This window comes from Bacillus rossius, chromosome 11, assembly GCF_032445375.1.
Source record: "Bacillus rossius redtenbacheri isolate Brsri chromosome 11, Brsri_v3, whole genome shotgun sequence".
Classification (NCBI taxonomy): Eukaryota; Metazoa; Arthropoda; class Insecta; order Phasmatodea; family Bacillidae; genus Bacillus; species Bacillus rossius.
This window is the reverse complement of record NC_086338.1, coordinates 44,645,518-44,668,543: the sequence shown is the minus strand read 5'-3', so window position 1 is coordinate 44,668,543 and position 23,026 is coordinate 44,645,518. Positions and strand designations below refer to the sequence as shown.

Here is a 23,026-nt window from a genome sequence, read left to right as displayed (position 1 = left end):
ATGGCGGTGTTGATAAAAGGATACTAATGGTCAAATAGGTAAGGTTAGCTACATTATAAATACTTTAAAACATTGTGGACTGTTGTTTTGGTTAGGATAGCTACATAAAAGATACGGAAAAAAAAGCAGGAACTTCGGGGAACTTCGGGTTTTGGCTCTCTCTCGTCTGTGAAAAGAAGGCTTCCCGCGTCCAAATATCTGATTGTGTAGATCGGCCACAGCTGTCGTGATACGTTGGCAGGGCGAGACTCCCGTACCCCCCACTCCGCGCGGAGGTGTGTATTGATCGCGACGGGCAGCGCCGCGCGGCGGCGGTTACGGCAACCACGCGCGCTCACTCTCCTGTCCCCGGGTGCCGCGCCGCTGGAAGCAGCGGGTCTTGTCTTCAGTGCCGTGGCGTCGCTGTTGCATGCCGGTCGCGCTCGCGCGGAGACGCCGGTAGCGTTGTCCTGCCGGTGTCCTTGCCTGCGAGGAGGCTTCCTTCCTAGTCGGCGGGCGATGTCCTGAGCCTCGTCGGCCTAGGGCGCGTTCACGGACCCGCAGCAGCCGATCACAGCTTTCGTGAAGGTAGGCCCACAGGAAGTCACCCCCTTGTCACTCACTACCCCAATCCTTGGCATGCGTTATCGATCGAGGTTTCGTTTCGACGTGACGTAAGGTTTTTTTTTAAGTTTGTTGTGGGTCAGGGGCGTAGCCAGGGGGGGGGGGTGTTAGGGGTTAACCCCCCCCCCCCCTTAGAAACAAATCTTTAATTAATTTCTTATTCATCACTCAAACAAATTTCATATTAAAATTAATAAAAAGTTTACCATTACAATATTTAAATTTAAGTACCGAAAACTACTAAAATAGCACTAATTTACACCTTAAAATCCAAATTTTCCTGGGGGACCGGACCCGTCGCTTTATTACGGGGGGGGGGGGGGGCATGCTTCTTAACACCCCCCATACACAAATCCTGGCTACGCCACTGTTGTGGGTACGTAGCCAAGTGGGTACCGATTCCTCCCTTCCAGAATTTAATATTAAAAAAAATTGGCGAAGACAATAAGAAAATTACAATTACCTACATTGAAGCTATAGAGAGATTATTTTGGTAGGATACGTATTTCCTCTCCGTTAGAGACCGACATGCCTCATGCAAAGACGCGACAGAAATTTGTTTCCCCACGTAGTCCATAATTATTATTTAATGCCGATTTGCACACAGGTGTTACCGTAAGCATGTATTTTATACAAACCTGACATGTGTGTTTTATGTATGTAATAACATTATTTGTTTTAACAAAATTATCCGATATTTATTTTAAGAACCAAATATTACAAACAATTAAATACAAATTTAAAATATAAAATGTTCAGTTTTATTTTTTCAAGCAAAAACATTAGTTAAATTTCGGTGTGTAAACGTTGGATTGATTTTAGTATCAATGTTATTTTAAAATTCAATTACAATCAAAGAACACTTGGTCATAAAATTTGATGCCTGTACTGCAATACTGCACCCGTTTCTTCACAAACCTGGTTTGCTTGTAGCAGATAATTTGGGAGCATCTTAAAGTATAGTGTCTGTTTAAAATTACTGCAATTATAATACCTCTTTATACTTTGTAAACTGTAGGAATAACCTTTATCACCCTTTGGGGAGGGGGGGGGGGGGAGGATACCTTCTTCATATATAATTTTTTTTTCTTATTGTCTGAAGTTGTTTGAAAAGTTATTACACTCAGCCGGATTAGAACATAAACCCAATTATCGAAAGCTGACAACAATGACATAGGTACCTTAATTTGTTGTTTATATATTTTTAGGGCAGTTACTTTTTATCTTACCATTGTTGTAAAGCGTGCTGGAGGTAGATTAATAATTATAAAGTCGTACATAATTAGACAAACCCGGTACCAGTACGCGTAGAGTTATATGAAAATTTTAATAGAACTGATATGTTAGTTATAACGAATTCTTTAAAACGGTGTTTGGTTATGATTTTGCCAAATGTTTACGAACCAAAGTAATTGTTGCCGCTTTCGAAAGTTCGTTTCCAATATTTTGTTTTATGAGATCGGTTAATTATATATATATATATATATATATATATATATATATATATATGTGTGTGTGTGTGTGTGTGTGTGTGTTGTGTGTGTGTGTATATATATATATATGGTTAAGTATATAATTATGTGTGTTACCATTCGTCTACAGGTGCAGATTTTATCCGCAGAATTTCCAATCCTAGGAGAATCAAATCCATGAAACTTTTTTTCTTGTATTATTTACATAATTATTATGCTTTTCAGAGTTTATTTATTACCTATCGTATTTTTATGAACTTTTCTTTTTATTTCAAGAAAGAATAAAATTTGCTGTGACATTTGAAATGGTTTCCATTTTGTAATATTTTAAAGACAAAACGTTTTCTGGAGAGGGAGTGAACGTTATTCTAAAATTGTGTTCACTGAACTAGCTTACGTCAAGATTTATCAACAGGGAATGCTTTGTCGAATGACTGTTAATAAGTAGATATGTTTATTATTAACAAGAATAGGTTTTCACAGTTAATTTCTCGATTGGGCGAATAGCTAACACTGATGTTATGTTGAGGCTAGACTACATTGTTAAGTTGGCAAAGGTGTTTATTTACTTCCCCCCTCCCCCCTCATAGTGCTTGCGGTTTTAAGTATCACGAGACAGTAACAGCGGCAAGACAATGGGAACTCACATCAAACATTAATCCAGCTTAAGCTCTATATACAACGCCTCGTATTGTTTATTACCAACTTTAATGACCTACCTTCGTGATGTCGTTTATGGGTGCGCCAGCCAGCTGATGTGAGTGCTAAGTTTGGAGTTCGAATCCTGACTAGGGCGTGATTGGATAGTTCTAACCAATGAATTACGTATCATAAGGCGGGAAAGGGGAAATATAAAAACGGTGTCTTTCCTTTGGTTGTTGTGCATTAAAAAAAATGGCTAAGCACATGTTAAATTGGGCACTGGGGTTTTAACAAATTTGTAACTAATCCTGACGCAATATTTTTCAAAAAATGTTTGTGTAATATTATTTTGTTTATTGTTGCGTGGCACGATTGACCGTCCTCCCACATGAACAGGATACGCCCTTAGTTGTAACAGAAGGTTTATTATAATATGAGACAGTTAAGCTGTGATGATAAAATAAATACACGCTTGTGGTTGTTCCATCTTCGCTTAACTGACGGTTTGGAGCCAGCATTCCCGCTGAATTTTGAAAGGTAATGAATGAGTCGTTGCATTGAGTTAGTTTTCGAAATGCGCATGTGAGGGGAACGAACGGAAGTACCTTAGCAACCTCTGACACGTTCCCCAGAATCTAAACTTGGCACTGCCGAGGATCGAACCTGGAATCACAGTGGAGACGAGTGATTGTCTGACCACTCAACCAAGTGGCCTCGCCTATCAGAACACACACGCACACACACGGCGTGCAGATCTTCGGAAGAAACCGCGCGATTTGAAAACTGCTCGAGATATCCAGTCTGTTTACGAGAAAAATTTAAGAATATCCCGAGGATAGTAGTTATTTTTTTAAAATTGCATTTTTTATGAGAGTGAAAAGGGCTAATACGTGTTTTCAGAATAATTTTTAGACATGAAACGTCCGGTACAGACTCTTGACAGCACTCAAAAGGATTTGCACTACACCTTTATCTTCATTTTTCCGTCTCAAATTTCATAGTTATCCTATGCACGACGAGAAGACTGCGCGCCAGTTCAGAGCCTTGCTTTTGGAGGCGATATCGCGCTAGAAATTTAACGTAGAATTCTTTAAAATAATGCCGAGCGTGGTAAATATATTAAAATTGTGTTTTCAACCACATTTCTGGACGCGAATCACACGTAGTTTCCGCACCCGCCGCTAGAATTTTCTGCCGTAGCAGCTGCGTCGACCATCGAATCATTCCATTTGCTGACGGAGATTTTAAACTAGGTATATAATGAAACTGTTCCGATAAAAGTGGAAAATGAATTGAAAAAATTCTAAACCCCGGCTTTGTTCCTGATTTTTGACAAGAAATTTAATTAAAGTACTACCCATGCTATTAAAATTCATTAAGCAGTTAATGTCTTTCGGGATCTTTTGCAATCGTGAGTAGCAGGCTCTGGAATAAACTAGACCAAGCGACAAGGCAAACAAAAAATCTAGCTTCCTTCAAATACAGGCTGAAAATACATCTTTGTAACAACTGCTTACCATGACCACTTCGCCGCTACCATACTGCTTGAATCTGTGTGTGAATGTGCGAGTGACTGGTTTTAAGGTAGTAGCACCTATTTTTTTTTCTTCCGGTTTTGATACTATTTGCTGTATGTTTAATTACTTTCCTTTTTATGAATGTCTATGCTTAATTTTTAATTACTTTAAATTAGTTATGGTTGAATCTTTTGTAATAGTTAATATTTGAACATTAAGTGGAAATTTTAACTTGTTCTCTTAATATTTAGTCAACATCTGCTTATATCATGCTTAATTTTTAATATTCCACTATTTGATGTAATTGCAAAAAAGTGGTTAAGTGTAAGAAAAGGCGTACCGCCTTAACTTCGCCACCAATAAAGACGATAAATAAAATTAAATAAATAAATAAATATAAAGTTTCCCTTTGGCTTCGTGAACTCTGATTCGCGCCATTAGCCTTGGATAGCAGCAGCACCGTGAATGTTACACTTTTCCGTTCCTTCACTTCCGTCGCATTTACAAAATTACTCCACCAAATGCCGCATACCGCGTTCCCCACTTGCGAAATATCCAGGTTTATCCGCCCCTGCCTGGATTGGAACCCGGATGACCTTATAGGCGAGTCACGTGACCACACAAACCACCCCGTGACCTCCCGTAGCTGAGTGTTTCGCTAGGAAGATGACAAGATAGCAATTAAAAAGGGGGTTTGTCTGTAAAGTCGGTTTACGGACGATAATTTTACGTGATAACGTCATAAGATAACATTGATGAAAAATTGCATACGTTTTAATTTTCAAATATTATTTACAGTTTTTGGAAATTTAATTTAAATTATTTGTTTAAATATAGCTAATAACGAACAATTAGTTATAGAAATAAACTGAAATCAAATCAATGTAAAAAAAAATGGTTAATTTGAAATGACGAAATTGGACAAAAAAAATCAAATTTTTTAAATTGCTGCTTTTAAAAAGCCCGCCTTAACCTGTTTGATATTATAGAAGATTTTCTCGCACGGTGGTTGGCCGGTTCTTGCACGCTCGGCTCAGGCTGAACGTGGCAATGTCATGCTTTTTCGTGCGTGCAGCCGGCGTTCATCGATTTATAATACGTTATCTCATCCAAATTTAAAACGCCGATTTTGGCGATGTTGTAGGGGCTTCAGCAGTAATGAAAAGCCTTAAAAAATAGTCTTACAACTTAATCTAAAGCTTCCTTTTCGTGGGAAAAACACTGCAAAAGACGCCATATTATTGTTATACATTTTTTTATTCCACAGATAACCATTTTTATTGTTTGTTATTGAAAATGTTTTCTTCTTAGAACAGATACCACGCGCAAGACCATAATATAGCATATATCTACAATATTTTTATAGTTGTAGTCATCCCTAAAAGTAAATTCAGTGCTACACGCCAATAACATTACATGGCACATAAATATATTTGTAGTAGTCATTATCTACCCAGGCATGCCATTGTTTCTTAATGTGCTGAGCTTTAACAAAGTTAAAACATTTTAACCTCAACGATAGAATTTTGTTATGACATTAAAACTTTTGAAATAAAGGTGTTTTTCGGTTCCATTATCAGGTGACTACAGATAACGATAGTCCCGAAAGGTACGTAAAAGTAGGAAACTGAAGAAATGGTCACGAAAATCCGAAAACGTCCCTTAGTAAGCAGCAATTTCCAGCAGACTATTTCTAACTTACATTTTTTTAATGCCTCCTTTCAGTTTATACTCGCATGAAGACATTACCTCTGAAAAGGTTTTATGATTTTAACTTAAAATTCGGCTTGTTCCTGCAAGTTGTAGAAAATTTTGTATTAGATCTGCTCAGGCAGAATCACATTCTGATAAAAAAAAAATAAACATGGGTGCGTAGTTGTCACGCTCGTTAGAAGGGAAATTTCACAATAGGAAAGGATAGGGATTTGTAAGGTATCTTCAATATTTGAAGTTATTTGTAAACCGTTCCCTGAAAGCTTGCCGGTACTAACCGCGCACGCTAACAAGCATAATAAAACAAAATTTAAGTCCAATCATTGAATATTCGATTATCTTTTCCGTGGTTTTTAAAAAAAAATAGCGGAATAATTTCGGGGTAGGCTAGAATCCAAACTCGTTCACCTTCATGCCGCTTCAGTGATTGGACCACAGTTTGATTGACTCTGATTGAAAAGTGAAATCGATGGTTGTTCCAATCGAGTGGAAGAGAGATGCCACGCATGCGTACAATGAACATAACAGGACACATCCGTAGTGGGACAATGTGCGTTACGGGACACTTTTTCTTGCGTGCAGCCGGCGTTCATAGATTTATTAGACGTTGTCACGTCAAAATTAGGATTGAATGAAACATAAGTTAAGCACCAATTTTTTTTTTAAATATACTTAAGTATTACCAAAGCCATATGTTGTACAATATCTTTCCTGGTTTCAAATTTCCATAGCCATGTGCTGTACAGTGTTACAATATCCTTCCTGGTTTACAAATGAATCTTTAGTACAATTACAGCACTTTTATCTTTGTACCGGCTGTTAAAATGTGTGTCCGTGTATGGTCACGAGACGCTAATTTAAGATTCTACACACAAACATTTAAGGACATGAAGAAGCTTACCTTTCATGTTAGCGGGTAGGAATAAACAAACATCTTGTGACATCACGACTCATAGATAAATGTTGGAACTAATTTTATGTGTTTGGTTAATGTTCTGCCACCTTACTTTTTCACCATAGATTTTGTTCCTTTGATTTTTTTAAAAAAAATTAATATGCAGGTTAGGCCCCATCTGGGCAAGTGTTTACCTTGTGGAAGGTAACAAGAGTTTATGCTTGCAGTGGTAGTTGGGACTCTGATGGGGCCCGACCTCAAAAGTTTCATTTCAAAATAAAATTCTTTAAAGGTTCTGGAAAAAGTTGTGAAATTGGTTCACTTTGAGGGTGTGTTTTGCTGTATATCCAGGTAGACCTTCACCCGTGTGTTGTTTGTTTGACGTCTTGTTCGTTGGCGAGGCCGCGCTCGAGGCGTGCTATCTTGCCGCGGGCGAGAGGAAGACGGGAATCCTTCTTTTCACAGACGAGAGAGCCAAACGGCCGATCGTGCATCTTCGGTTTTTTTTTTGTTCATTGTAAATAAATATGGCGGTGTTGATAGAAGGATACTAATGGTCAATTAGGTTAGGTTAGCTACATTATAAATACTTTGAAACATCGTGGACGGTTGATTTGGTTAGGACAGCTACATAAAAGATACGGGGAAAAAAAACCATGAACTTCGGGTAACTTCGGGTTTTGGCTCTCTCGTCTGTGAAAAGAAGGCTTCCCGAGAGGAAGAGACGGGCCACCCCCCCCCCCTTCCCCCTCGGAGACAAAGAGTCACGTGCCGCGGCCGCACAGAGCAAACAAGACGTAGAGAGCGCGGGCGAACGTTAGCGTCGGAAGACGGTCGGGAGACCTCGCACTGGTGACGGGATTTTTTTTTCCTGCTGGGATCACAAAGACGCGAATGCTTGGTTGGGAAGACGGCGCCGCGACAAAAAAAAAGGTTGTCTGTAAAGTTTGTTTACGGACGATAGTTTAACGTGACAACGTCATAACAAAACATTGATGCATTGATTGCACACTTTTATGAATAAAATTGAATCATTTTTATTGAATTATCACTATTTTGTATGGATAAAAAGGAGTGAAATGAAATCTACAATTTAATTGATAAATTTAATTTAAACTGCACTCATTAATTCAAATATGTTTATTACTTTAACGAAGAGATTATTTTAACTATAACTTTTATACAATTTTGCTATTTAACTTCTTCCAATCTGTGTTATTCTGATAAGGATAGGACGATGATAGGAAAAGTAGGAAACGAATGGGAGTGTTTCAAGTTTAACGTGCCTCGAAAAAGTCAAATCGATGGTTGTTCCAATCGAGTGGAAGAGAGATAGATAGATGCGGCGCAAGCATACAATGAGCGTAACGGGACACAGCGTAACAAAACAATGTGCGTAACGGGACACTTTTTCGTGCGTGCAGCCGGCGTTCATCGATTTATTAGACGTCACGTCAAAAAAAATAAATGATTCCACGTAGAACGTTCCTATCTGTTGCGTAACGCACCAAACATAAAGACATCCATGAATTCTTCTGCAAACAGCATTTTGGTTGGAGTAAATTTTCGTGAATGGAGCGGTAATGTGTGACCACGGTGCTGCTGTCTGTGGTGGATTCAGCGAACCAAAGTTCACAAAGCCAAAGGGCAACAATATAGTATCAATTTTTTAACGAATTTCAACAAGTTGGGCAGTATTTTAATGACGTTCCTTGTTGAAAATCGGGTCCAAAGACGGAGTTAAGAATTTTTTCAAGTTTTTTCCCCCCCACTTTTATCGGAGCCGTTTCATAACATAGTTTAAAATTTCTGTCTGCTAATCAAATGATTCTATAGTCGACGAAGCTGCCCCGGCAGCGATTTCTAGCGGCAGGTGCGGAAACTACGTTTGATTCGCGCCCAGAAATGAAGTTGAAAACTCAATTTGCGTATATTTATTACGCTCGGCATTATTTGAAAGTATTCGACGTAAATTTCTGTGTCCGATTTTCGTACTATAAGTGTATTTGCAAATTAACATATGGATATGCTCGTTACTGAGGTTATATATATATATATATATATATATATATATATATATATATATGTTACACATCTCTGGCGAGTACTGAAAGACTCGTTCACGTTGTTTTTTATTTTTATAGAGAAGTCAGAGAGTATTTTTTAAATTTAAAATTTAAAATTCAGTTGTGAAAATCACTCTGCGTAAACACATTTCAGAGATTTCGCAGATACGTTAGTAAAAAATAAAAAAGAATAATGATAGAACAATCAATGCAACAGTTTAACTATCTTTTGGAAAACAAAATGCTGACACGTATTTCAGTAACATCGCACCCGCGACGCGATGGAAATAGAAGATATTTCAGATCGGTAATTTGGTCGCGTCCGTTTTTTATTCTTGCTTACGTCATAGATCTGTCGAACGAGATTGCCTCTGTCGTGCTTCTATTATTTCAGTATAACTGCATGCAAAAGGGGGGGGGGGGCAGGGGGCGGAGACTATACGAATATATGGGCTACAGGCTACGACGCTGTACACTGAAGTTAGTCCCTGTGATATTACCAACCTCAGAATAAAGCACCGACCAGTACGATTTAAAAGTATGCTTTCTATTCGTATGATAATTGTTTTTCGATAATTTAAAAACAGTTATTTTGCATCCTTGGTTTTAAAGTTTCATCGTGGACATAACAAGAAACATTCGAAAGGTTGGTCTCACTGTTACACTTGATTTTTTTTTTTGGCAGATGTTTATTGTCTTACGCACGTGTATACTTTCGAGTTGTTTTTTTGTCGCTAGACAACATGAAAACTCTATTTGAATTCGTTTTGAAAATCGAAAATGGGACGGGAAAATGTATGTAAGTTATAACCAAAAACCTTCCCGAAAAGAAAAGCTATTGAGAAAAAAAGCCTTTGTAAAAAAATCAACGAAAAATTTTGAATGGTCGTAAAATTAACTTTTTTGAACATGTAGACGTTAAAAATGTATTTTGACCTAAGGAAGACATTACATATTGAACACGAATATATTAGTTGTTGGCATTAGTATGCACGATATAGTCACTACTAAATATTAAAAATGCTTCTTTCCTTACATATTATTTTAATGATTTAGTTTACCGTCTTTATTTACTGAGGGGGGTTCGCATACAGAGACTTTACTACACACTCACCACCCTCAGAGGAGACTATTCAATAAAGAACTTTCGTCTACATGTAGTGGCATCTCTGTCCCTCTTTATTTACTCTGCGCTTGGAAGTATAGATCTATAGGATGAGCGTCTGTTGTAACGTTGAAGTCACTTACGTTAGCAAAAACACCCGTAGTTTTACAGCCCTTTTCCTAATGACGCGGAAATGTAAGAATGGAAACGGATCCGAAGACGCAAGATATTTACGATTCCCTATCTGTCTGCAGCTTCTACACTGCACGGGAACGTTAATAATTGGCAACCAATGAGATTGACTTTTACGGTTACGAAAATTTGACTTCTATTAAAGGAAAAAAAACAACTTTGATATACGAAAGCAACACGGAGTCAAGATTGACATGTATAAATAAAATAAACCGCAAAGTAATGATAGAACACTCGACATTACTACTGTAAATGGAACAATTTTTAACGTATTTAAAAGTTCAACGAACGTTGCCAGGGGCGTACCTTTGAAATCCTAAAAAAATCTAAAAATTATTCCCATTAACAAGTTATGGAAATAATTTGAAAGCAAACAGCGGGCAAATAGGTTCTATCCCTCCCCGAAATTAAATTCTTCGTATTCTTTTCAACATGGCTACCACCATGGGGTGCTTGATATCATTTGTCTTAAATTGTCTACTTCTAATGTCTTTTCGTTAGGACAGGGTCATTATGAAAATGAAAGAAGAGAGCACCCCACGCTTTTGTTTTCATTAAAATGGTTTTCTTTATTACTTGAACTTATTTTTAGCATATTAAAAATTTCGTTATACAGAGTTGTAGTTAATTCTGACGCTGTTGAACAAATTACTTAAATTTGATTATTTTTCTACTTTATAATTCATGCTTATATTAAAGAATGGTTTTTAGTTTTTTTTAAATATAATTTTATTTTAAACATTAACTCTCATCATTAGTTTTTTTTTTATTTCTTTAGAGCAACTTATTACAACATGCTTTAACTACCTATTGTTGAATGTAATCAATTTTTTTGTGCATTCCTTTTAAAACTATATTGACGTTAAATTATTGGCCAAGTACGTTAGTCCGGCATGGCCGTGATCCCAAATGTGCCGGAATGAAAGACACTTCAGTGGTGGAACGCAGTGTCTTCTCCACGCTCAGCTTCAAAGCCACGGGCTAATGCAAGGTTCCTACAATCTTGAATGTCAGGGATAGTCAGGGAAAAGTCAGGGAAATAAATTTGACTCGGGCTGTAGGAACCCTGTAATGCCTCCATGGTTGGTGCTACGCGCGGGCATCAGGGTGGACAATCGCTGGCACCGTCGAGACCTGGCGGGGGGCAGGGGGCGGCTCCACGCGGCCGGGGGACTTCCGTCGAGCCCGCCGCTGCCATTGATGCATTCCTGCGCCACTCCATCACCTGGGTCCACGCCCCCCACAGCACTGATTCCTGTCCCCCGCCTTCACTGGGCCTGCAGATGCATAGCGAACCAATTAACCAATATCACACACTCTTTTACACACTGACACATTTACACACTCGCACACTTTTACACACTCACACATTTACACACACACACATATATATATATATATATATATATATATATATATATATATATATATATATATATATAGCCATCCAAATTAGGAAAGAAGGCGAGAGTCGTTCTCATTTTGACTTCAATTAATTAGTAACATGGCAAAGACATCTCGCAACTTCCACTCCCTAACTTCTACACCTTCATAGCCTGAAAATTTGTCGTTATTAATTACTAAATACAATATTTTTTTTTTTTACATTTTAGTTAATATTCTTTAGGAATAATGACACATTGCGAAAATAATTTGTTCCGAAAATCCCCATTTTGTTACACAACTTTATGTTCTGAGTGTTGGCGGTTGTTGTATCGTTGTGGTTATGCCATTTTGGTTAGTCCCCTCTTTAACGAAACATTTTTCCTTGCGTTTCCTTGCTGGCGACTTTCGCTGAGATATAACTGTACAGTGGTTTTGAAAACATCGGCCAATTTTGTTGTTACAAAATCTTGTTGTACATAAATTACTGGGTCCTATTCAAATTGCAGTAAGTTAACTCCAATTACTGACAGTATACCAAGTTGATATATAGGTACCGTCTAATACTTAAATGTTAAAATAAAATTGAAAAGTATACCTGCTTAAAATAACTTTTTTTGGGCGTTATACAGTAAAATTTCAAGGCCGAATTTTAATGCAACGTACGAAAGAATAAGACAGAGAGTGCACGCATGCGCTTGCTTCAGAAAAAAGATATAGGTATCCTATACAGTCAGCTGTGAATGCCTTGAATTTTATACATATTTGCTACGAGCAGCGTAGAGAGAGAGAGAGAGAGAGAGAGAGAGAGAGAGAGAGAGAGAGAGAGAGAGAGAGCGTTGTTGAGACAGTCTCTGCATTTCCCGCATAGACAGCTCCACCTGTTGTGAATTTCATATTATGTTCATAGATTTGAAGTGTTCCAAATGATAGAATTGTTTGAAGAAACAGTAACACGTACAGTTTTTCTTTATGGTGTGAATATTTCAACAATGAGTATTATTTATAGTTAATTAATTTTTTATTGATCAATAATTATTATCACAAGGAGTTATTTTGAAACGAGTAATATTTTTGTTAGTTCATGTTTATTTAGAAAATTCCCTCTTTCTCTCACTGCCGTTTCACCCCTTACGATATAACTTGCGAGTCTGGGCTTGAAGTGTCAAAGAGTTTCTTGTATCACATGCACTGAGTTAAACGCGATTTTTTTTTTATCGCCGGCTCCTAAACTTTCAGAGATTGGGAAGAGGCCCGGCGTACGAAGTTTCACAAGACGGCAAGGCGCTCAAACGGTAGGAAGAGGCGGTCTTGGGTGGTTTTGTGTTCTGGGCCACGGACGCGCATCCTACGAACTCACGTCCTACGGACGCAGATGCGCGCGCACATGGGCGGCATGATGAACTCACGCGCCAATTATTTTTTTTTGTTTCGTTCGTTCCGCAAGACAGGCGCGTGGGAGTCGAAGCCCGTCCCGTGTGTCGGCGCGCCATTGCCATTGTTGCGCGAAGCAGCGAGAAGCCCGCGCTTCACCGACCCCCGATCACTCGCGGGAAATTAATAACCGTACCGATTGTGCTGAAAATCGGCGGACGATCGTTAATTTTACACAATATTAATAATTCAAACGACGAAAACATGATTTGAAAAGTCAAATCGACGGTTGTTCCAATCGAGTGGAAGACAGATGCCACGCATGCGTACAATGAGCGTAACAGGACACATCCGTAGTGGGACAATGTGCGTAACGGGGACACTTTTTTCGTGCGTGCGGCCGGCGTTCATCGATTTATTAGACGTTGTCACGTAAAAAAAAAAAAATACTTTTCGAACCCAGTGTTACTGCGAGCACTTTTTTTAAATGTAAATTTACACGTGTACAAACATATGTAACCTCACGAGAATAGTTCTATTTCATTAAAAAAAAAAAAAAAAAACTGAACAGCGTGGACTAGGGGAAGAAGGTATGAAGGGAGGGGGGAGGGGAGCGTGCGCGCGCATGTCTGTGCCACAGTTGCTCAGCGGGTGTACCGCCAGGCAGGCAGTTAGTTCACTGCGAACCAGAGCCGCCGGGCTTGGCCGCCCAAGTGTGGCATCTGGGTTGCAGCGGCGACCCGCGTGGTGTGCGGGCTTTGCTCGGCCGGAGAACACACGCCTAACTTCCGCCGCCGGGGGCAGTTAGTTCCCTGCCAGACACGCCGCCTCTCTCGCGGGGAACGCCTTGGGAATTCCGCGCGCATCGAGGCTCCGCTCCCGCACTGGCCGAGAGAGAGAGCGCAGTTAGTTTACGTTCGCTAACGCTCAGAAGCCGGGCGCATATACTACTAGCTCGCTGTAGGAAAGGTTTTGATGGAGATTAAAAACTGACGAAAAATATCTTCTACTGCGCAGCTTAGGTTCCCCCCCCCCCCCCTCAACTTCTTTGCGACAGAGAATTTCCATCACTCCCTTCTCTGTCGCAAAGAAGGAAAGGGGGGGGGGGGGGGAACCTAAGCTGCGCGGTAGAAGCTAGTTTTAGTAAGTTTTTAATCTCCATCGAAACCTTTCCTACATCGAGCTAGTAGTACGTCAAGTTCCTCTGCCTACCCGGGCACACAGCCACACACACACTCACACTCACACTCACACTCACAAGGTGCGCAGAGCTTCAGGAAAAAAAAAACGCGATTTCAAAACTACTCAAGATATCCGACTGGGTTATTCTCACGAAAAGCATTTAAGAATTCGCCGAGGGCCTAAAAAAATACCTTCGATTTCGGATGAAGTTTTTATTTAAACTGTGTTTTTAGAATAATGAAAATGTAAAAAGAAAAAGTGTTTTCGGGGAAATTTTTTAGTCGTAAAACAACAGGTGCAAAAAAGATATATTAATATACACACACACAAAAGCCAAAATCAACCAATGTGAAAAAAAAATAGCAAAAGACGTTGCTATGGCGATTTTCGATATAAAAAAAAACGGGAATCAGCAATTTTCAGAGTTAAGTTTTACTACCATCCCACAAGAACTGTACATATATTTATCCGGGACTAAAAGTCCCAAATTAACTATATACTAAATTTAATGCAGATATGTTCAGCCGTTAAAGCTGAGTGGTAACAAACACACACACACAAACAATCTTTCGCATTTATAATATTAGTAGGATTTACGATCGTGCAGGGATTACACTGGAACCTCGTAACTTGAATTAGACTGGGAGCGCCGTGGAATAACGACCGTGCTATTCGCCCACGGGTGGTGGTTGAGGGGTGGTGGTTGGTAAAGGGTGGTGTGGGGGGGGGGGGGGGGGTTGTTGAGCGTCCACGAAATTGCCGCGAGTCTCGCAACGGGGTCATCCGACCAGACGGGAGATCGATGCCGTTCGACCACCCGACAGTCGTTCATCCACGCATCGACCAGGGCCGCGGAACGTAACAATGCATATGCCCGAAGAGAAGCCCAAGATGTACATCAAGTTCTGTCCCTGCCCGAACACGCCCGAATATTCACCTTCGGCCAACCTCGGGATTTGTTTTATTTTTGCGCAGGAAAAATGAATTCAAATATTAAAAGTGGTCGGTTAGGTTAGCTACATTAAAATACTTTAAAACACTATGGTTAGTATAGCTACATTAAAATAAACAGAGAAATATATATATATATATATTTCCTAACCTAACTAAAACTAAGTGTATTTTGGAGGGGTCCGGGTTAGGGAGGGACCTAGGTGCGTCTCAGGCCGAAGCCTATACGCCTAGTCATGCTGGGATTAGCCATGCAGGGAGATGGTCGCATGCATCATGTGCTAGGAGGGGATTGGCCAGCCATGGAAGCGATTGGCGCCATGACTAACTCCCCTCACTCTTAAATCTAGACTATAACTAGAGATAGGTTGGGCCCAGGTAAAACCTGCATAGACACAGGCAAAACCCTGGGCACATTCATGCGGGATGCAAATTGGCATGCATTACGTGTATATATATATATATATATATAAACCCGAGGTTGGCCGAAGGTGAATATTCGGGCGTGTTCGGGCAGGGACAGAACTTGATGTACATCTTAGGCTTCCCATGCCCGAAAGGTCGCAGCGCTGCTGAGGGTCCGTCTACAAGCCATACACTCGCTGGTCGTCAACGCGCTACGCTGGATCGGTAGCCCCAGCCGCTGGTCGTTGCCGAAGCTCTTAACACCCTCCCGATCAAACAAAAGGTCTCAGCGATCACTAACAGTTCTGTTCCTTTAAAACCTCTGGAATGTATTTAAAAAAAAAATGATCTGGATTGTTACTTCCACACTACCCTTTAAGGGCGCCTATGTGGGAGGGGAACGTGAGGATGCCGGCCGTAAGGTCGGAATAATCTGTCGTCAACGCGCGCCACGACACGGGTCGCGCGGATTGGCTGCAAGAACTCCACATCTGCGTGCATACTGTTATGGAACTGTAGTTCGTCTGTTCGTTCGTTCGTTCGTTCGAGGCTGACGCAGAAACTGCTGGACGGATTTTGATTAAACCTTTTTGTGTTTAAAAGCTTACGATCCGACTTAGAAACTGGTACCTGTATATTATATCTCGCTACGATGACGGGAGCCGGATATATGACAGTAAAACTACAGAAGTGTGCCTGTCTTTATGTCTGTTTGTTTAATTGTTCGAGCATCACGCAAAAACAACTGGACCTATGTCGACGTAACTTTTTTTTTTGTGTTTAAAAGACGTAAAAAAACTGGTGTATGTTTTATCTCCTTACGATGAAGGGAGCTGGAGATGTATAACTTATAAAACCCACATGTTTTTATTTTTTCTCACAACCAAGAGCAACAAATGTAGGATGGGCTCCCATTTCAAGTTCATTCGTATTGAAGGAGGTCAATTTTGAGGGGAAGCCTAAGATGTACATCAAGTTCTGTCCCTGCCCGAACACATCCCGAATATTCACCTTCGGCCAACCTTGGGTTCATTTATATATATATATTTATATTTCTCTGTTTATTTTAATGTAGCTATACTAACCTAACTAACCGTCCATAGTGTTTCAAAGTGCTTCAATGTAGCTTACCTAACCGACCACTTTTAAAATTTGAATTCATTTTTCCTGCGCAAAAATAAAACAATTCCCGAAGTTGGCCGAAGGTGAATATTCGGGGCGTGTTCGGGCAGGGACAGAACTTGATGTACATCTTAGGCTTCTCCAGTTTCGAGTGGCCCTTGCACTAGTCGCCGCGCGGGCTGAGTTGTGGTATGCCACATAGGTTAGCAGGTCTCAGGACGGCGCAGCGGGCTTATGTTTGTCAAAAGGCTAGTGCTGTGGGGTCAGCACTCCCCTCCCCCCCCCCTCACACACACACAGGAATTCCTCGGCGCGGACACTCTTGACGTCAAGTCCCTGACAGTTTCTCAGTCCTCACGTGCAAGATCAGGACTATTCGTGATGGCTGTTGCCACCCGGACCCTACCTCACGGTGTCACATGCTAGGATCCAGTCTTGTCGTTCACGGAGGCGAAGACGGCCTGAAAAACATGTCTTGCGTCCTAAATGCAACAGCACCAAAGATAGACGTTTGTTTACCTTCTAGAAGTGCAAGTCAATGAACCCGGAAAAATCGTTTCAGTTCCTATTATTATTACTAAAGTTCAGTGGATCCCGAATCTTTACGGTCGGAGGATTTGGAAAAGAGAGGTATATTTTACGGGGGGAAAACGAGACGAGGAATCCAGAAACGCGGGAATTCTTCGATAACGAGACGGGGAGAGGCGTTGCTGCAACGACGTTTGTTTTCCGCAGCCGTTAGGTTGGCGACAGCCAGGGTGTGGGGGGGGGGGGGGAGCGGGGAGGAGGTCCCTTGTTGGTCAAGACGTGCCTCTGAGGCCGCCGACGCGTTTGTCAGCGAGATAGCATCTCGGTTCCCACGCCGCGGCCGACCGCGGCTCTCTCTCTTCCACAGACAGCCGCGCCGCCGTGCGGGTCGTTACACGTGGTCCGCTGTCGTGTGTCCCGCTCCTGTGCACGCTACATCAGGAGCCGTCATTCGGCGCTGTGAGAGCGTGATGACTAGAGACCGGAAAAATTCGCGGATTCATTCCACGACAGCCTATGAAATTCAAATAGTTATACCTCAGTGCTGCCTCTGCTATTGGCTCGCAACTCACCTGGACGACTCTGGGCCAGTGAAGAAACACTCAACCGAAGCTGTATCGAATCACAGGCCGCTACGTTGGGACACCTCCACAAGACAGCAGCCAATGAGAGGAGTGACATTTGACCGAGTGTACGTGGAACTATAAAGTTCATCCTAGATGTCATTGAACCCGCGAATTTTTCCGTTCCCTAGTAATGACTGAATGTCCTGGTGACATCTTGTTACTGACTGGTCACTACGGATCAGCGATTAACGACCCCGCCTACCTGGGCTCACATACGCTGTGCAGAGCTTCAGAAAAAAAACCACGCGATTTGAAAGAAACTAAAAAAAAACTCAAGATATCCGAGTGGTGTCTGTTTTCGAAAATACGCTTGAGGACGGATGAGTGAGTGGTTCTGTTTTAAATTTTATTTTTAGATGAGTGGTAATTGCTAAAAAAAAAAAAACGTTTGTGTTTTCAGAATTATTTTATAGGTATGGAAACACTCGGTACAGATTATTAAAAGCACTAAATGAACTTGACTTACACCTTTAACTTAATGTCATGGTTACCCTCAAATCTTAGAGGAGAAAACTGTGCCCTCTGTGGCCGTAGCTTCATGCGGGTGTGTGACTATGGACCAGCGGTTCCAGATATATATTTTTTTTCCAGTTAGTGAACTCTTTGATTGACTTTACTTTCTGGAGGAACCCCAACTCCTTCAAATAAAGTTGTTGTGCCTGCTTCGTACGACATTCGTCCTGACTCGCGTAAACCCTGACTTGATGTAAGATTTTTGGACACACGCCATTGCTAAGCACATGGATGTCTGTAGAAGAAAACTACAAAAAACCCAAAAGATAAAAAAACACAAATTAAGCAAAAAATTGCTGTTGTCAACAGGATATAAACACCACATAATATTCCATAACAGGAATATGGTCAACAAAGAAAAATGGACTATGAGAACGAAAAAAAAAAAACTCACAAATGATGACAGCACAAAAATATTGAACCCAAAAAAAAAAAAAATTCAGCGCAACAGTTTAAACGAGACAAAAACACGACAAAACGAAAATACGATACAAAAACACAATAGTTTTCCAAAACAGAAGAGAACGAAAAAAAAACCCCACAAATGACGACAGCACAAAAATATTGAACCAAAAAAAAAAATTCAGCGCAACAGTTAAAACGAGACAAAAACACGACAAAACGAAAAGACGAAACAAAAACACAATAGTTTTCCAAAACAGAACCCCTGAGATGACCCAGCCTCGGAACCACAGGGAACCATCCGCTGCTCCAGACGTGTTCCGGATGTTACGAGCTGCGGTCGTCCAGCCTGCTAGCTGCGGTCCCTGGCCCCGGAATAATCAGAGCTTCATTTCTCCACCTGGCGCGCGTGGCCCGTCGTCCCGTTAACCCGCACACACACGCACGCGCGCGTCGTCGTCTTCTGTCGCCGCTGCCCACTTGACCTCGGTGACCCTGGCCGCCGCCGTGCGGCAAGCTCGGGTCAGCGCGCCGACGGGTCCTTTCCCGATGCGCAGCGTCCTATAGCTCTCGGCACACGGCACAGACGACAGAGCCAGGGGCGCAACAAATAAAATTTCCAAAAAAAAAAAAAAAGGGGGTGGGGGGCAATATACCTTTTTATAAAGAATCATCGATCCCCACCCTATTGAAGCGGGGAGTCCGGGGGTTCTCCCCCGGGAAAATTTGTATTTCAAGGTGGAAAATGGTGCTATTTAAGCAATTTTATTATCTACAAATTAAATAACACAGCACTTTATTTGCCCCCCGTTTGCCACTACTTCAAGGAGGGGGGGAGGGGGAAATACCCTCCCCTGTAGTTGCGCCCCTGGACAGAGCCACACCCGAAGTTCCCCGAAATTCATGGTCGCTTCCCCCCCCCCCCCCCCGTTCTATCTCATTGTATAAAAACCGGTGTGGCATTAAATTTTGTGGTCGATTAGGATAGGTTAGCTACATTATAAATACTTTTAAAACATTGTGGATGGTTGGTTATATTAGGTAAGTATGGCTACATTAAAAATACTGTTAAAATCATTTTATGGTTGCTCAGCAAATAACTTTTTAATATGTAACTATCCAGGGCTAGGAAAACGTTTACATGTTTTCACAGTATCTTTAATGTAGCTATCCTAACCAAATCAACCGTCCACAATGTTTTAAAGTATTTATAATGTAGCTAACCTAACCTTTTACAATGAACAAAAAAAAAACCGAAGATGAACGATCGGGAGTTTGGCTCTCTCGTCTGTGAAAAGAAGGGTTCCCTCGGCACACGGCAGTTGGTGGCAGCTATTTCCGTGAACGGAACGGAAGTCGCACGGGACGGGGATGTGTAACCACGTAGCTGCCATCTTGTGGCGGACGGAGCGGACCAAAGTTCACAGAGCCAAACGGAAACCATGTAGCATTAACTGTTCAGTGAATTTTAAAAAAAGTGGGCAGTATTTTAATAAAATTCCTTTTAAAAAAAATCAGGTCCAAAACAGGGGTTTTAGTATTTATATCACATGGTTTGAAATTTGTGTCTGCGAATGGAATGATTCGATGGTCGACGTAGCTGCTCCGGCAGCGAATTCTAGCGGCGGGTGCGGAAACTACGTGTGATTCGCGTCCAGAAATGTAGTAAAAAAAACCCACAATTTTTTGTATATTCATCGCGCTTGGCTATATTTAAAACAAAAAAATTGGTTGTCTGTAAAGTCGGTTTACGGACGATAGTTTAACGTGACAACGTCATAACAAAACATTGATGAAATGATTGCATACTTTTATGAATAAAATTGAATCATTTTTATTGAATTATCATTATTTTGTATAAATACAAAGGATTGAAATGAAATCTACAATTTAATTGATGGATTTACTTTTATTTGTACTCATTAATTCAAATATGTTTATTACTTTAACGAACAGATTATTTTAACTATAACTTTTATACATGTTTGCTATTTAACTTCTTCCAATCTGTGTTATTCTGTTAAGGATAGGACGATGAGAGGAAAAGTAGGAAACGAATGGGAGTGTTTCAAGTTGAATGTGCCTCGAAAAAGTTAGATCTATGGTTGTTCCAATCGAGTGGAAGAGAGATAGATGCGGCGCAAGCGTACAATGAGCGTAACGGGACAAAGCGTAACGGGACAATGAGTCATCCTTTTTCGTGCGTGCAGCCGGCGTTCATCGATTTATTAGACGTTGTCACGTCAAAAGTCCCAAAATAAACAGCAACGGTGCTGGAAGTCACGTAACTTTAATTTAGAGCAGCTTTTTGGTATCATGAATTTGGTTTTTTGAAGCTTCACTTAAGTTTTTTGTCTAACATATAATATAAATAGCTGGAATCTGTCCTATTAAAAAACACGTGGAATTGTTTTAACTTTCCAAAATAAAAATTGGCAATTTCCTGCGAACAGTTTACTATCTACATATAAAAATCACCGTGTGATATAACTAAGTTTAAAGAAATTTTATTTGACAGTTCCTGAAAAAAATTCCTGAAATGGGTTCACCAGGTATACGTATTTGTTGTCACCCTGCTTTGGAATCGCACCCTTATTATGCGATACCGTGGACTAAAGATACGATGTACAGAATCTGTCATAAATCCACCAGCAAGCATCCTTCTGCCAGTTTATCACGAAAAATCTAAGTTGAAAAGCATATGTATGACTTAAGTAAACGTGTTTCCCGATACTGATACTCGCCTTTGAAGTTGGAGATGGAAAAAAAAATCATAATTGCAAATAACAGATAAACGTACCATATTAAAAGTACCATCAGGTCTGAGTAACCCATTACCATCTTGCATCTGGTCGCTCGTACAGTCAAATAAAATTACGACGCAATTTTCTCAGCTAGCGTCTGAGAACGAGTAAAACCTGCTCACTCGCCCAGAATAAGTTGTGAGTGACGTTAGTTTTATTTTTTAAATAATGTTGTCGTCTAAAAATTTTTTTATCGTTTCTTCAGACGTAATGGAACAAAAAAAAATATTTAAGTATTTTTATTGGCTTTTTTTATACCACTTAAACTGGTTTCGAGACTTTCCAAGTCCTGTTAAATAAAACTCAGCGAAGGAGGCTAGCGAATGGACAGGAAAGCGAGCGGCGAGTTAAACTGTCACTGTGTCGTTGTTGAAATGAGCTATTCCGGAGGCAGCAGGTGGAGTAACCAGTAAACTTGTCAAGTGTAATCGCTCCTGTAAGAATTTCTCGTCCCGCCATGGACCTTCTCGGTAGCCAGTAGAATTTTTTGAAGCCACGTTTACGCGGAGTTAAGTTAGCTATTCTACATGCAGGGTTGCCAACGGTTCCTGACATTCCCTGAAAGTCCCTGTCTTCCAATAACTCCCTGAAAGGTCTCTAATTTTCTTTCAAGTACCTAAAACTTCCTTTTTAGAATTTTGTCTATAGTGCATTTTTTTTTTTTTTTTAATTTCTTAAGACAAAATACATTTCAGAACCTTCTAATGTCAGAAAGTGTGTGATTTTATTGACCAACTTTGTTAAGTTTGTAATTACAAATTTATAGCACAATATGTAAAGTCTTTCGCAGAAAAAGTATTTACCGAAGAGCAAACAAATGTTTTTGGGTGTTTTATGCAGACATTAAAATGTATGTAAGTATAGTACATTGAAAATGAAGCGCTCATGTTATTATAAAATTATGTCAAATTTTTGATAAGTGCGACGCTCGCTGGTGCTTCTAGCGCGGTGTCGCCTCTAAGCGCAAGGCTGTGGACTGGCGCGCAGTCTTCTCGTCGTGCATGGGGCAACTGTGAGATTTCAGCGGTGACCATTACATTGCATGACGGAGAAATGAAGATGAAAGTGAAACGCAAGGCCCTCGGGTGCTTTCAAGAATCTTTACCGGGTATTATATATATGTGTGTATATATATATATATATATATATATATATATATATATATATAAAGGGTTGTCTGTAAAGTCAGTTTACGGACGATAGTTTAACGTGACAACGTCATAACAAAACATTGATGAAATGATTGCATAAGTTTATGAATAAAATTGAATCATTTTTATTGAATTATCATTATTTTGTATGGATACAAAGAAGGAGTGAAATGAAATCTACAATTTAATTGATAAGTTTACTTTTATTTGCACTCATTAATTCAAATATGTTTATTACTTTAACGAAGAGATTATTTTAACTATAACTTTTATACATGTTTGCTATTTAACTTCTTCCAATCTGTGTTATTCTTTTAAGGATAGGACGATGATAGGAAAAGTAGGAAACGAATGTGAGTGTTTCAAGTTTAATGTACCTC

The 23,026-nt window shown here is 40.3% G+C and overlaps 1 protein-coding gene across 1 annotated transcript in view; it reads left to right on the top strand.

Annotated features, from left to right (window-relative positions):
- Positions 1-402: 402 nt before the first annotated feature.
- The window catches only part of LOC134536891 (growth arrest-specific protein 2-like), a 144,243-nt gene continuing 121,619 nt past the window's right edge, over positions 403-23,026 (top strand). Inside the window, exon 1 of the mRNA XM_063376953.1 lies at positions 403-567. The gene's annotated coding sequence lies outside the window, so the exon portion shown is untranslated. The remainder of the gene's footprint in view (positions 568-23,026) is intronic.